The following is a 12,965-nucleotide window of genomic DNA, read 5'->3' as shown; positions in this document are numbered from 1 at the left end:
TAAATAAAATTATATAAAAATCATATTAATGAAAATAATAATAATAGTAGTAATAATAATAATAATGATAATTTTAATAATAATGATATTGATAATAATAATAATAATAATAATGATTCTAATAATAGTAATAATTTTAATTATAATGTTAATTTTAATGTTAATGATAATAACAATAATAATAATAATAATAATAATAATAATAATAATAATAATAATAATAATAATAATAATAATAATAATAATAATAATAAAAGCTACCTCAAAGAATAAGTTCCAAAAAAAAAAAAAACATGAGTGCGCTTGCCCAGGTTCGAACCCGCGACCTCTCTTTCCTCACTAACACCTTTAACCATCCGTCTGCTATTACTTGTATGTTATATTCCTTATCCTAAATTTATTTAACCCGTGTATGTGTTTCTTCTTCTTCTTTAACCATTAACACTTCCACGTTCTTACATCACCATCATCATCTTAATATTCGTGATCATTACACTCGTTAAACCATCATCAACAATCAAAATAATAACAGTAACATCGTGATTATATCAGAAGAAGAAACATAAAACGTGTCACTATAATCATGATAACAATATCATCGTGCTCAACATATCGTTATTGTATATCATCATCAACATCATAAACGACATCATCATTAGCATTATGCATCGTGATTCATCATTTTGATCATCATTATTCCGCCATAATACAGAATCATCATCATCGTTATCATACTTGCAACATTTCTAACCGTCACCAATATGTATATTATACATCCCAAGAATATATTAGGCCTAATAACTAGAACATGGCCCAACAAAGAATGGATCCCGGCCCGAGAATAGAATCAGAATTAGAAACAGAAGAAAATGGTGGCCCAAGTCTAATGAAATCGATCCATTAACCTTACAAAGGAGTTCGGTTCCTTTTTGTATTTAAATTAATCACAAAAGTAGCAGCCCTATTAGACTGGTCCCTCATTCATCAATGTATCCGGATTCCTTTTTCTTTAAATAAACAAGTGGGGTATTTGATTGGTGGGAGTTGGTGTATAAGGAAAAAAAAAAAAAAGTCAAAATGTGTATGTGGGAAAACCGAAAACTATAGTTCATGCAGAAAGTTTAATGAGGTGTGGGTTATTAATTAAAACAAAAATAGGAAGTAGAAACTGCAGTTGCAGTTGCAGCTGCATTCGTAAATCAGAAACAGAAGATGTTTATATGGTGGTTGATTGCGAAGGTGATGATGTCTTGTGAATGTTCTCGATTTAAACATCAAGAAAACATTTTACCGAGCAGCTTGCAGGTTAAGGAGATGGTTAATAGCAGTATTCATAATATGATGGTGGTTGATATTGTTTATTTATCAAACCCGAAACAGTAACGGACAGTAATAGTAGTTTGATCATGGTTCATAGTGATTGGCTATTGGGTTTGGGTGATGCTCGTAAGAAACAAGAAGTAGAAGCTGTCAATGGTGGTATTGGGGTGATAACCGGTTATCGGTGGTGGTTTTTGTTGGGTGGTAATTTAAGATGGTGGGCTCTCGATAAGAAAAACAAGAAACCAATTTGGGTTTTGGTTTGTAACCGAGTTGAAACAGTAAATGATAGGGTGGTTGTCTTCAAGGTGGTTCGAAGGTGGTTTTGTGGTGATGATGGATTCTTTGTTTGGTAAATGAAAAATAGTCGATGGAATAAGAGAAGATGGAAAGAAAAGTGGTTTTCTTGATCACAGCACAAAATCATATAGATTGGTTTTTATGATAGTATTAGATTGATGCATACATCTATTTGTATATCAATTATTTCAATTAACAGAGACACAGACAAAATTTAATCAATAAGTGATAGATATTTTAATATGCAAACACAGTATAGATATTTTAATATGCAAACACAGTACTCGAATAGTAATTATCAATTAAGCAGCCGGATGTTTGTGCTCTTACTAAATTAATTTAGGGAGTATTATATCGTGTGCATTGCTAAACAATTAAATTATAAAGATGTTCCTAAAAATCCCAAAAATATTATATTTATTTATTTCAGTCATTAAGGTAATAAAATTTGGTCATTAATTATTTACAATTATTAAATAAAAATTAAATTAATTATTAGCTCCCAACCCCAAGTAAAATACTAAATGTTAAAACTAATCAAATAGATTCTAATTATATTTTTACAAAGTTATAATTCATACAACTTATTTTTGGATCACCGTTTATTTTAAAATTATATAAGTTTGAATTTAACCTGCTTAATATCAATCGGAACATCAAACGAGTATTACAATTACTTAATATTTATTTTTAATATACCTTTATTTATATGTATAGCTATGTTTTTAAATAATAAATATTATAATATCATATCTCATAACAACAACATTAAATGTTTCAAATTATACTTCCAATTATTATTTATATATATATACACACATAACTATTTACAATTAGTTGTTCGTGAATCGTCAGGAATGATAGAAGGTCAAATGTATTTATGATAAATAGTTCCAACATTTTGAGACTCGGTTTAATAGACTTTGCTTATCGTGTCGAAATTATATAAGATTTAAGTTTAAATTTGGTCGGAAATTCCCGGGTCATCACAGCTACATACCAACAATAACCTTGGATCTAGCAGTACAGGAAATCGTGTAGGATGCACCTACAAAGAATTCACTGCCTGCAAACCTTTGGAATTTGATGGAACCGAAGGACCGATCGGATTGAAATGGTGGACCGAGAAGGTCGAATCGGTGTTTGCCATAAGTAAGTGTACTGAAGAGGACAAAGTGAAGTACGCTACGCATACCTTCACAGGTTCTGCGTTAACATGGTGGAATACCTATCTAGAGCAAGTGGGACAAGACGATGCGTACGCACTACCGTGGTCAGCATTCAAGCACTTGATGAACGAGAAGTACCGTCCCAGAACCGAGGTCAATAAGCTCAAGACAGAACTTAGAGGGTTACGAACCCAAGGATTTGATATTACCACGTACGAAAGACGATTCACAGAATTGTGCCTATTGTGTCCGGAAGCATTCGAAGATGAGGAAGAGAAGATCGACGCGTTTGTGAAAGGATTACCGGAAAGAATCCAAGAAGATATAAGTTCACACGAGCCCGCCTCCATACAACAGGCATGTAGAATGGCTCACAAACTAGTGAACCAGATTGAAGAAAGAATTAAAGAACAGACTGCTGAAGAGGCCAATGTGAAGCAAGTCAAAAGAAAGTGGGAGGAAAACGGTGATAAGAATCACCAATACAACAACAACAGCAATTACAACAATAATCACAACAATTATCCCAACAATCGCAACATCAATCGCAACTACAACAAACGGCCCAACAACAACAACTACAACAATCATCCCAACAACAATAACAACCGCAACAACAACAACAACAACAACAACAACAACAACAACAACAACAACAACAACAATCAGAAGCAGCTATGCTAAAGGTGTGAAAAGTATCACTCGGAGTTCTGCACCAAATTTTGCAACAAGTGTAAAAGAAATGGTCATAGCGCGGCAAAGTGTGAGGTCTACGGACTAGGAGTTAACAGAATGAAAGGAACAAATGGTGTCGGAACGAGTAATGGCGGAGCAAGTAGTGTCGGAGCAAGTTATGCCAATGTAGTTTGTTATAAATGTGGAAAACCGGGCCACATTATTAGAAATTGCCCGAACCAGGAGAACACGAATGGACAAGGCCGCGGAAGAGTTTTCAATATTAATGCGGCAGAGGCACAGGAAGACCCGGAGCTTGTTACGGGTACGTTTCTTATTGACAATAAATCTGCTTACGTTTTATTTGATTCGGGTGCGGATAGAAGCTATATGAGTAGAGATTGTTGTGCTAAATTAAGTTGTCCATTGACACCGTTGGATAGTAAATTTTTACTCGAATTAGCAAATGGTAAATTAATTTCAGCAGATAATATATGTCGGAATCGAGAAATTAAACTGGTTAGCGAAACATTTAAGATTGACTTGATACCAGTAGAGTTAGGGAGTTTTGATGTGATAATCGGTATGGACTGGTTGAAAGAAGTGAAAGCAGAGATCGTTTGTTACAAAAATGCAATTCGCATTATACGAGAAAAAGGAAAACCCTTAATGGTGTACGGAGAAAAGGGCAACACAAAGCTACATCTTATTAGTAATTTGAAGGCACAAAAACTAATAAGAAAAGGTTGCTATGCTGTTCTAGCACACGTCGAGAAAGTACAAACTGAAGAAAAGAGCATCAATGATGTTCCCGTCGCAAAAGAATTTCCCGATGTATTTCTGAAAGAATTACCGGGATTACCCCCACATCGATCTGTTGAATTTCAAATAGATCTTGTACCAGGAGCTGCACCAATAGCTTGTGCTCCTTACAGACTCGCACCCAGTGAGATGAAAGAACTGCAAAGCCAATTACAAGAACTTTTAGAGCGTGGTTTCATTCGACCAAGCACATCACCGTGGGGAGCAACTGTTTTGTTTGTCAAGAAGAAAGATGGTACATTCAGGTTGTGTATCGACTACCGAGAGTTGAACAAACTTACCATCAAGAACCGCTACCCACTACCGAGAATCGACGACTTATTTGATCAACTACAAGGCTCGTCTGTTTATTCAAAGATTGACTTACGTTCTGGGTATCATCAAATGCGGGTGAAAGAAGATGATATTCCAAAGACTGCTTTCAGAACACGTTACGGTCATTACGAGTTTATGGTCATGCTGTTTGGTTTAACTAATGCACCAGCTATGTTCATGGACCTTATGAACCGAGTGTGTGGACCATACCTTGACAAGTTTGTCATTGTTTTCATTGATGACATACTTATTTACTCAAAGAATGACCAAGAACACGGTGAACATTTGAGAAAGGTGTTAGAAGTATTGAGGAAGGAAGAATTGTACGCTAAATTTTTAAAGTGTGCATTTTGGTTGGAAGAAGTTCAATTCCTCGGTCACATAGTGAACAAAAAAGGTATTAAGGTGGATCCGACAAAGATAGAAACTGTTGAAAAGTGGGAAACCTCGAAAACACCGAAACACATACGCCAGTTTTTAGGACTAGCTGGTTACTACAGAAGGTTCATCCAAGACTTTTCCAGAATAGCAAAACCCTTGACTGCATTAACGCATAAAGGGAAGAAATTTGAATGGAAGGATGAGCAAGAGAAAGCGTTCCAGTTATTGAAGAAAAAGCTAACTACGGCACCTATATTGTCATTGCCTGAAGGGAATGATGATTTTGTGATTTATTGTGACGCATCAAAGCAAGGTCTCGGTTGTGTATTAATGCAACGAACGAAGGTGATTGCTTATGCGTCTAGACAATTGAAGATTCACGAACAAAATTATACGACGCATGATTTGGAATTAGGCGCGGTTGTTTTTGCATTAAAGACTTGGAGGCACTACTTATATGGGGTCAAAAGTATTATATATACCGACCACAAAAGTCTTCAACACATATTTAATCAGAAACAACTGAATATGAGGCAGCGTAGGTGGATTGAATTATTGAATGATTACGACTTTGAGATTCGTTACCACCCGGGGAAGGCAAATGTGGTAGCCGATGCCTTGAGCAGGAAGGACAGAGAACCCATTCGAGTAAAATCTATGAATATAATGATTCATAATAACCTTACTACTCAAATAAAGGAGGCGCAACAAGGAGTTTTAAAAAAGGGAAATTTAAAGGATGAAATACCCAAAGGATCGGAGAAGCATCTTAATATTTGAGAAGACGGAACCCGGTATAGGGCTGAAAGGATTTGGGTACCAAAATTTGGAGATATGAGAGAAATGGTACTTAGAGAAGCTCATAAAACCAGATACTCAATACATCCTGGAATGGGGAAGATGCATAAGGATCTCAAGAAACATTTTTGGTCGCCGGGTATGAAAGCCGATGTTGCTAAATACGTAGGAGAATGTTTGACGTGTTCTAAGGTCAAAGCTGAGCATCAGAAACCATCAGGTCTACTTCAACAACCCGAAATCCCGGAATGGAAATGGGAAAACATTACCATAGATTTCATTACTAAATTGCCAAGGACTGCAAGTGGTTATGATACTATTTGGGTAATAGTTGATCGTCTCACCAAGTTCGCACACTTCCTGCCAATAACAGAAGATGACAAGATGGAGAAGTTAGCACGACTGTATTTGAAGGAAGTCGTCTCCAGACATGGAATACCAATCTCTATTATCTCTGATAGGGATGGCAGATTTATTTCAAGATTCTGGCAGACATTACAGCAAGCATTGGGAACTCGTCTAGACATGAGTACTGCCTATCATCCACAAACTGATGGGCAGAGCAAAAGGACGATACAAATGCTTGAAGACATGCTACGAGCTTGTGCTATTGATTTCGGAAACAGTTGGGATCGACATCTACCGTTAGCAGAATTTTTCTACAACAACAGCTACCATTCAAGCATTGAGATGGCACCGTTTGAAGCACTTTATGGTAGAAAGTGCAGGTCTCCGATTTGTTGGAGTGAAGTGGGGGATAGACAGATTACGGGTCCGGAGATTATACAAGAAACTACCGAGAAGATCATCCAAATTCAACAACGGTTGAAAACCACCCAAAGTCGACAAAAGAGCTACGCTGACATTAAAAGAAAAGATATAGAATTTGAAATTGGAGAGATGGTCATGCTTAAAGTTGCACCTTGGAAAGGCATTGTTCGATTAGGTAAACGAGGGAAATTAAATCCAAGGTATATTGGACCATTCAAGATTATTGATCGTGTCGGACCAGTAGCTTACCGACTTGAGTTACCTCAACAACTCGCGGCTGTACATAACACTTTTCACGTCTCGAATTTGAAGAAATGTTTTGCTAAAGAAGATCTCACTATTCTGTTAGATGAAATCCAAATCAACAAAAAACTTCAATTCATCGAAGAACCCGTCGAAATAATGGATCGTGAGGTTAAAAGACTTAAGCAAAACAAGATACCAATTGTTAAGGTTCGATGGAATGCTCGTAGAGAACCCGAATTTACCTGAGAGCGTGAAGATCAGATGAAGAAGAAATACCCGCATCTATTTCCAGAAGATTCGTCAACACCTTCAACAGCTTAAAATTTCGGGACGAAATATATTTAACGGGTAGGTACTGTAGTGACCCGAACTTTTCCATGTTTATATATATTAATTGAGATTGATATTTACATGATTAAATGTTTCCAACATGTTAAGCAATAAAACTTGTTAAGACTTGATTAATTGAAATATGTTTCATATAGACAATTGACCACCCAAGTTTACCGGTGATTCACGAACGTTAAAACTTGTAAAAACTATATGATGACATATATATGGATATATATATAGTTAACATGATACTATGATAAGTAAATATATCATTAAGTATATTAACAATGAACTACATATGTAAAAACAAGACTACTAACTTAATAATTTTTAAACGAGACATATATGTAACGATTATCGTTGTAAAGACATTTAATGTATATATATCATACTAAGAGATATTCATATCATGATAATATAATAATTTAAAATCTCATTTGATATTATAAACATTGGGTTAACAACATTTAACAAGATCGTTAACCTAAAGGTTTCAAAACAACACTTACATGTAACGACTAACGATGACTTAACGACTCGGTTAAAATGTATATACATGTAGTGTTTTAATATGTATTTATAAACTTTTGAAAGACTTCAATACACTTATCAAAATACTTCTACTTAACAAAAATGCTTACAATTACATCCTCGTTCAGTTTCATCAACAATTCTACTCGTATGCACCCGTATTCGTACTCGTACAATACACAGCTTTTAGATGTATGTACTATTGGTATATACACTCCAATGATCAGCTCTTAGCAGACCATGTAAGTCACCTAACACATGTGGGAACCATCATTTGGCAACTAGCATGAAATATCTCATAAAATTACAAAAATATGAGTAATCATTCATGACTTATTTACATGAAAACAAAATTACATATCCTTTATATCTAATCCATACACCAACGACCAAAAACACCTACAAACACTTTAATTCTTCAATTTTCTTCATATAATTGATCTCTCTCAAGTTCTATTTTCAAGTTCTAAGTGTTCTTCATAAATTCTACAAGTTCTAGTTACATAAAATCAAGAATACTTTCAAGTTTGTTAGCTCACTTCCAATCTTGTAAGGTGATCATCCAACCTCAAGAAATCTTTGTTTCTTGCAGTAGTTTATCATTCTAATACAAGGTAATATTCATAGTCAAACTTTGGTTCAATTTCTATAACTATAACAATCTTATTTCAAGTGATGATCTTACTTGAACTTGTTTTCGTGTCATGATTCTGCTTCAAGAACTTCGAGCCATCCAAGGATCCGTTGAAGCTAGATCCATTTTTCTCTTCTCCAGTAGGTTTATCCAAGGAACTTAAAGTAGTAATGATGTTCATAACATCATTCGATTCATACATATAAAGCTATCTTATTCGAAGGTTTAAACTTGTAATCACTAGAACATAGTTTAGTTAATTCTAAACTTGTTCGCAAATAAAAGTTAATCCTTCTAACTTGACTTTTAAAATAACTAAACATATGTTCTATATCTATATGATATGCTAACTTAATGATTTAAAACCTGGAAACACGAAAAACACCGTAAAACCGGATTTACGACGTCGTAGTAACACCGCGGACTGTTTTGGGTTAGTTAATTAAAAACTATGATAAACTTTGATTTAAAAGTTGTTATTTTGAGAAAATATTTTTTATTATGAACATGAAACTATATCCAAAAATTATGGTTAAACTCAAAGTGGAAGTATGTTTTCTAAAATGGTCATCTAGACGTCGTTCTTTCGACTGAAATGACTACCTTTACAAAAATGACTTGTAACTTATTTTTTGGACTATAAACCTATACTTTTTCTGTTTATATTCATAAAATAGAGTTCAATATGAAACCATAGCAATTTGATTCACTCAAAACGGATTTAAAATGAAGAAGTAATGGGTAAAACAAGATTGGATAATTTTTCTCATTTTAGCTACGTGAAAATTGGTAACAAATCTATTCCAACCATAACTTAATCAACTTGTATTGTATATTATGTAATCTTGAGATACCATAGACACGTATACAATGTTTCGACCTATCATGTCGACACATCTATATATATTTCGAAACAACCATAGACACTCTATATGTGAATGTTGGAGTTAGCTATACAGGGTTGAGGTTGATTCCAAAATATATATAGTTTGAGTTGTGATCAATACTGAGATACGTATACACTGGGTCGTGGATTGATTCAAGATAATATTTATCGATTTATTTCTGTACATCTAACTGTGGACAACTAGTTGTAGGTTACTAACGAGGACAGCTGACTTAATAAACTTAAAACATCAAAATATATTAAAAGTGTTGTAAATATATTTTGAACATACTTTGATATATATGTATATATTGTTATAGGTTCGTGAATCAACCAGTGGCCAAGTCTTACTTCCCGACGAAGTAAAAATCTGTGAAAGTGAGTTATAGTCCCACTTTTAAAATCTAATATTTTTGGGATGAGAATACACGCAGGTTTTATAAATGATTTACAAAATAGACACAAGTACGTGAAACTACATTCTATGGTTGAATTATCGAAATCGAATATGCCCCTTTTTATTAAGTCTGGTAATCTAAGAATTAGGGAACAGACACCCTAATTGACGCGAATCCTAAAGATAGATCTATTGGGCCTAACAAACCCCATCCAAAGTACCGGATGCTTTAGTACTTCGAAATTTATATCATATCCGAAGGGTGTCCCGGAATGATGGGGATATTCTTATATATGCATCTTGTTAAGGTCGGTTACCAGGTGTTCACCATATGAATGATTTTTATCTATATGTATGGGATGTGTATTGAAATATGAAATCTTGTGGTCTATTATTATGATTTGATATATATAGGTTAAACCTATAACTCACCAACATTTTTGTTGACGTTTTAAGCATGTTTATTCTCAGGTGATTATTAAGAGCTTCCGCTGTCGCATACTTAAATAAGGACGAGATTTGGAGTCCATGCTTGTATGATATTCTGTAAAAACTGCATTCAAGAAACTTATTTTGTTGTAACATATTTGTATTGTAAACCATTATGTAATGGTCGTGTGTAAACACGATATTTTAGATTATCATTATTTGATAATCTACGTAAAGCTTTTTAAAACCTTTATCTATGAAATAAAGGTTATGGTTTGTTTTAAAAATGAATGCAGTCTTTGAAAAACGTCTCATATAGAGGTCAAAACCTCGCAACGAAATCAATTAATATGGAACGTTTTTAATCAATAAGAACGGGACATTTCAATAACATCATTCGATTCATACATATAAAGCTATCTTATTCGAAGGTTTAAACTTGTAATCACTAGAACATAGTTTAGTTAATTCTAAACTTGTTCGCAAACAAAAGTTAATCCTTCTAACTTGACTTTTAAAATCAACTAAACACATGTTCTATATCTATATGATATGCTAACTTAATGATTTAAAACCTGGAAACACGAAAAACACCGTAAAACCGGATTTACGCCGTCGTAGTAACACCGCGGGCTGTTTTGGGTTAGTTAATTAAAAACTATGATAAACTTTGATTTAAAAGTTGTTATTCTGAGAAAATGATTGTTATTATGAACATGAAACTATATCCAAAAATTATGGTTAAACTCAAAGTGGAACTATGTTTTCTAAAATGGTCATCTAGACGTCGTTCTTTCGACTGAAATGACTACCTTTACAAAAACGACTTGTAACTTATTTTTCCGACTATAAACCTATACTTTTTCTGTTTAGATTCATAAAATAGAGTTCAATATGAAACCATAGCAATTTAATTCACTCAAAACGGATTTAAAATGAAGAAGTTATGGGTAAAACAAGATTGGATAATTTTTCTCATTTTAGCTACGTGAAAATTGGTAACAAATCTATTCCAACCATAACTTAATCAACTTGTATTGTATATTATGTAATCTTGAGATACCATAGACACGTATACAATGTTTCGACCTATCATGTCGACACATCTATATATATTTCGGAACAACCATAGACACTCTATATGTGAATATTGGAGTTAGCTATACAGGGTTGAGGTTGATTCCAAAATATATATAGTTTGAGTTGTGATCAATACTGAGATACGTATACACTGGGTCGTGGATTGATTCAAGATAATATTTATCGATTTATTTCTGTACATCTAACTGTGGACAACTAGTTGTAGGTTACTAACGAGGACAGCTGACTTAATAAACTTAAAACATCAAAATATATTAAAAGTGTTGTAAATATATTTTGAACATACTTTGATATATATGTATATATTGTTATAGGTTCGTGAATGAACCAGTGGCCAAGTCTTACTTCCCGACGAAGTAAAAATCTGTGAAAGTGAGTTATAGTCCCACTTTTAAAATCTAATATTTTAGGGATGAGAATACATGCAGGTTTTATAAATGATTTACAAAATAGACACAAGTACGTGAAACTACATTCTATGGTTGAATTATCAAAATCGAATATGCCCCTTTTTATTAAGTCTGGTAATCTAAGAATTAGGGAACAGACACCCTAATTGACGCGAATCCTAAAGATAGATCTATTGGGCCTAACAAACCCCATCCAAAGTACCGGATGCTTTAGTACTTCGAAATTTATATCATATCCGAAGGGTGTCCCGGAATGATGGGGATATTCTTATATATGCATCTTGTTAATGTCGGTTATCAGGTGTTCACCATATGAATGATTTTTATCTCTATGTATGGGATGTTGATAATGCTAAAAACGAACATATATTTCATAGCATTATTCCTCAAGAAAGACAAGCTTTTAGTTGCAATTGTTCTATTTACAAGTGATATTCGTTTAAATAATAAAAGGTGAAGACAAAAGACAGATTCGACAAATTGATGACGCAAACGACCAAAAAGCTCAAAAGTACAAAAGACAATCAAAGAGGTTCCAATTATTGATAAGAAACGTCTCGAAATTACAAGAGTACAATATTCAAAACGCAAAGTACAAGATATTAAATTGTACGCAAGGACGTTCGAAAATCCGGAACTAGGACCAGAGTCAACTCTCAACGCTCGACGCAACGGACTAAAAATTACAAGTCAACTATGCACATAAATATAATATAATATTTAAATAATTCTTATAATTATTTATATATTATATAAATTATAAAAATCCGTCGGCAAGAAAGACTCTAAAAGGAGTGAGCTGTATTTACAAACTCCGCGACTCGCGGAGTTTGAAGGCAAAAAGGGCCGCGAGTTGCGGAGCCCCAAATTCTGAAACTCCCTATAAAGCTCGCGCATTCTGATCGTAAAAATCATCCAACATATATCCATCTCTCTATCTATATCGTAATATTTATATTTATATTCTAATTTTAATTTTAATTTTAATTTTAAATCCTAATAATAAGGGTATGTTAGCAAATGTTGTAAGGGTGTAAGTCGAAATTCTGTCCGTGTAACGCTACGCTATTTTTAATCATTGTAAGTTATGTTCAACCTTTTTAATTTAATGTCTCGTAGCTAAGTTATTATTATGCTTATTTAATCCGAAGTAATCATGATGTTGGGCTAATTACTAAAATTGGGTAATTGGGCTTTGTACCATAATTGGGGTTTGGACAAAAGAACGACACTTGTGTAAATTAGACTATGGGCTATTAATAGGCTTTATATTTGTTTAACTAAATGATAGTTGGTTAATGTTAATATAAAGATTTACAATTGGGCGTCCCTATAAATTACCATATACACTCGATCGGACAAGATGAGCGGGGTATTTATATGTACGAATAATCGTTCATTTAACCGGACACGGGAATGGATTAATAGCCACTAGAATAATTAAAAC

Source organism: Rutidosis leptorrhynchoides, chromosome 11 (genome assembly GCF_046630445.1).
Source record: "Rutidosis leptorrhynchoides isolate AG116_Rl617_1_P2 chromosome 11, CSIRO_AGI_Rlap_v1, whole genome shotgun sequence".
NCBI classification, from domain to species: domain Eukaryota; kingdom Viridiplantae; phylum Streptophyta; class Magnoliopsida; order Asterales; family Asteraceae; genus Rutidosis; species Rutidosis leptorrhynchoides.
The sequence above is the reverse complement of the archived record's forward strand: the minus strand, read 5'-3'. Positions refer to the sequence as shown.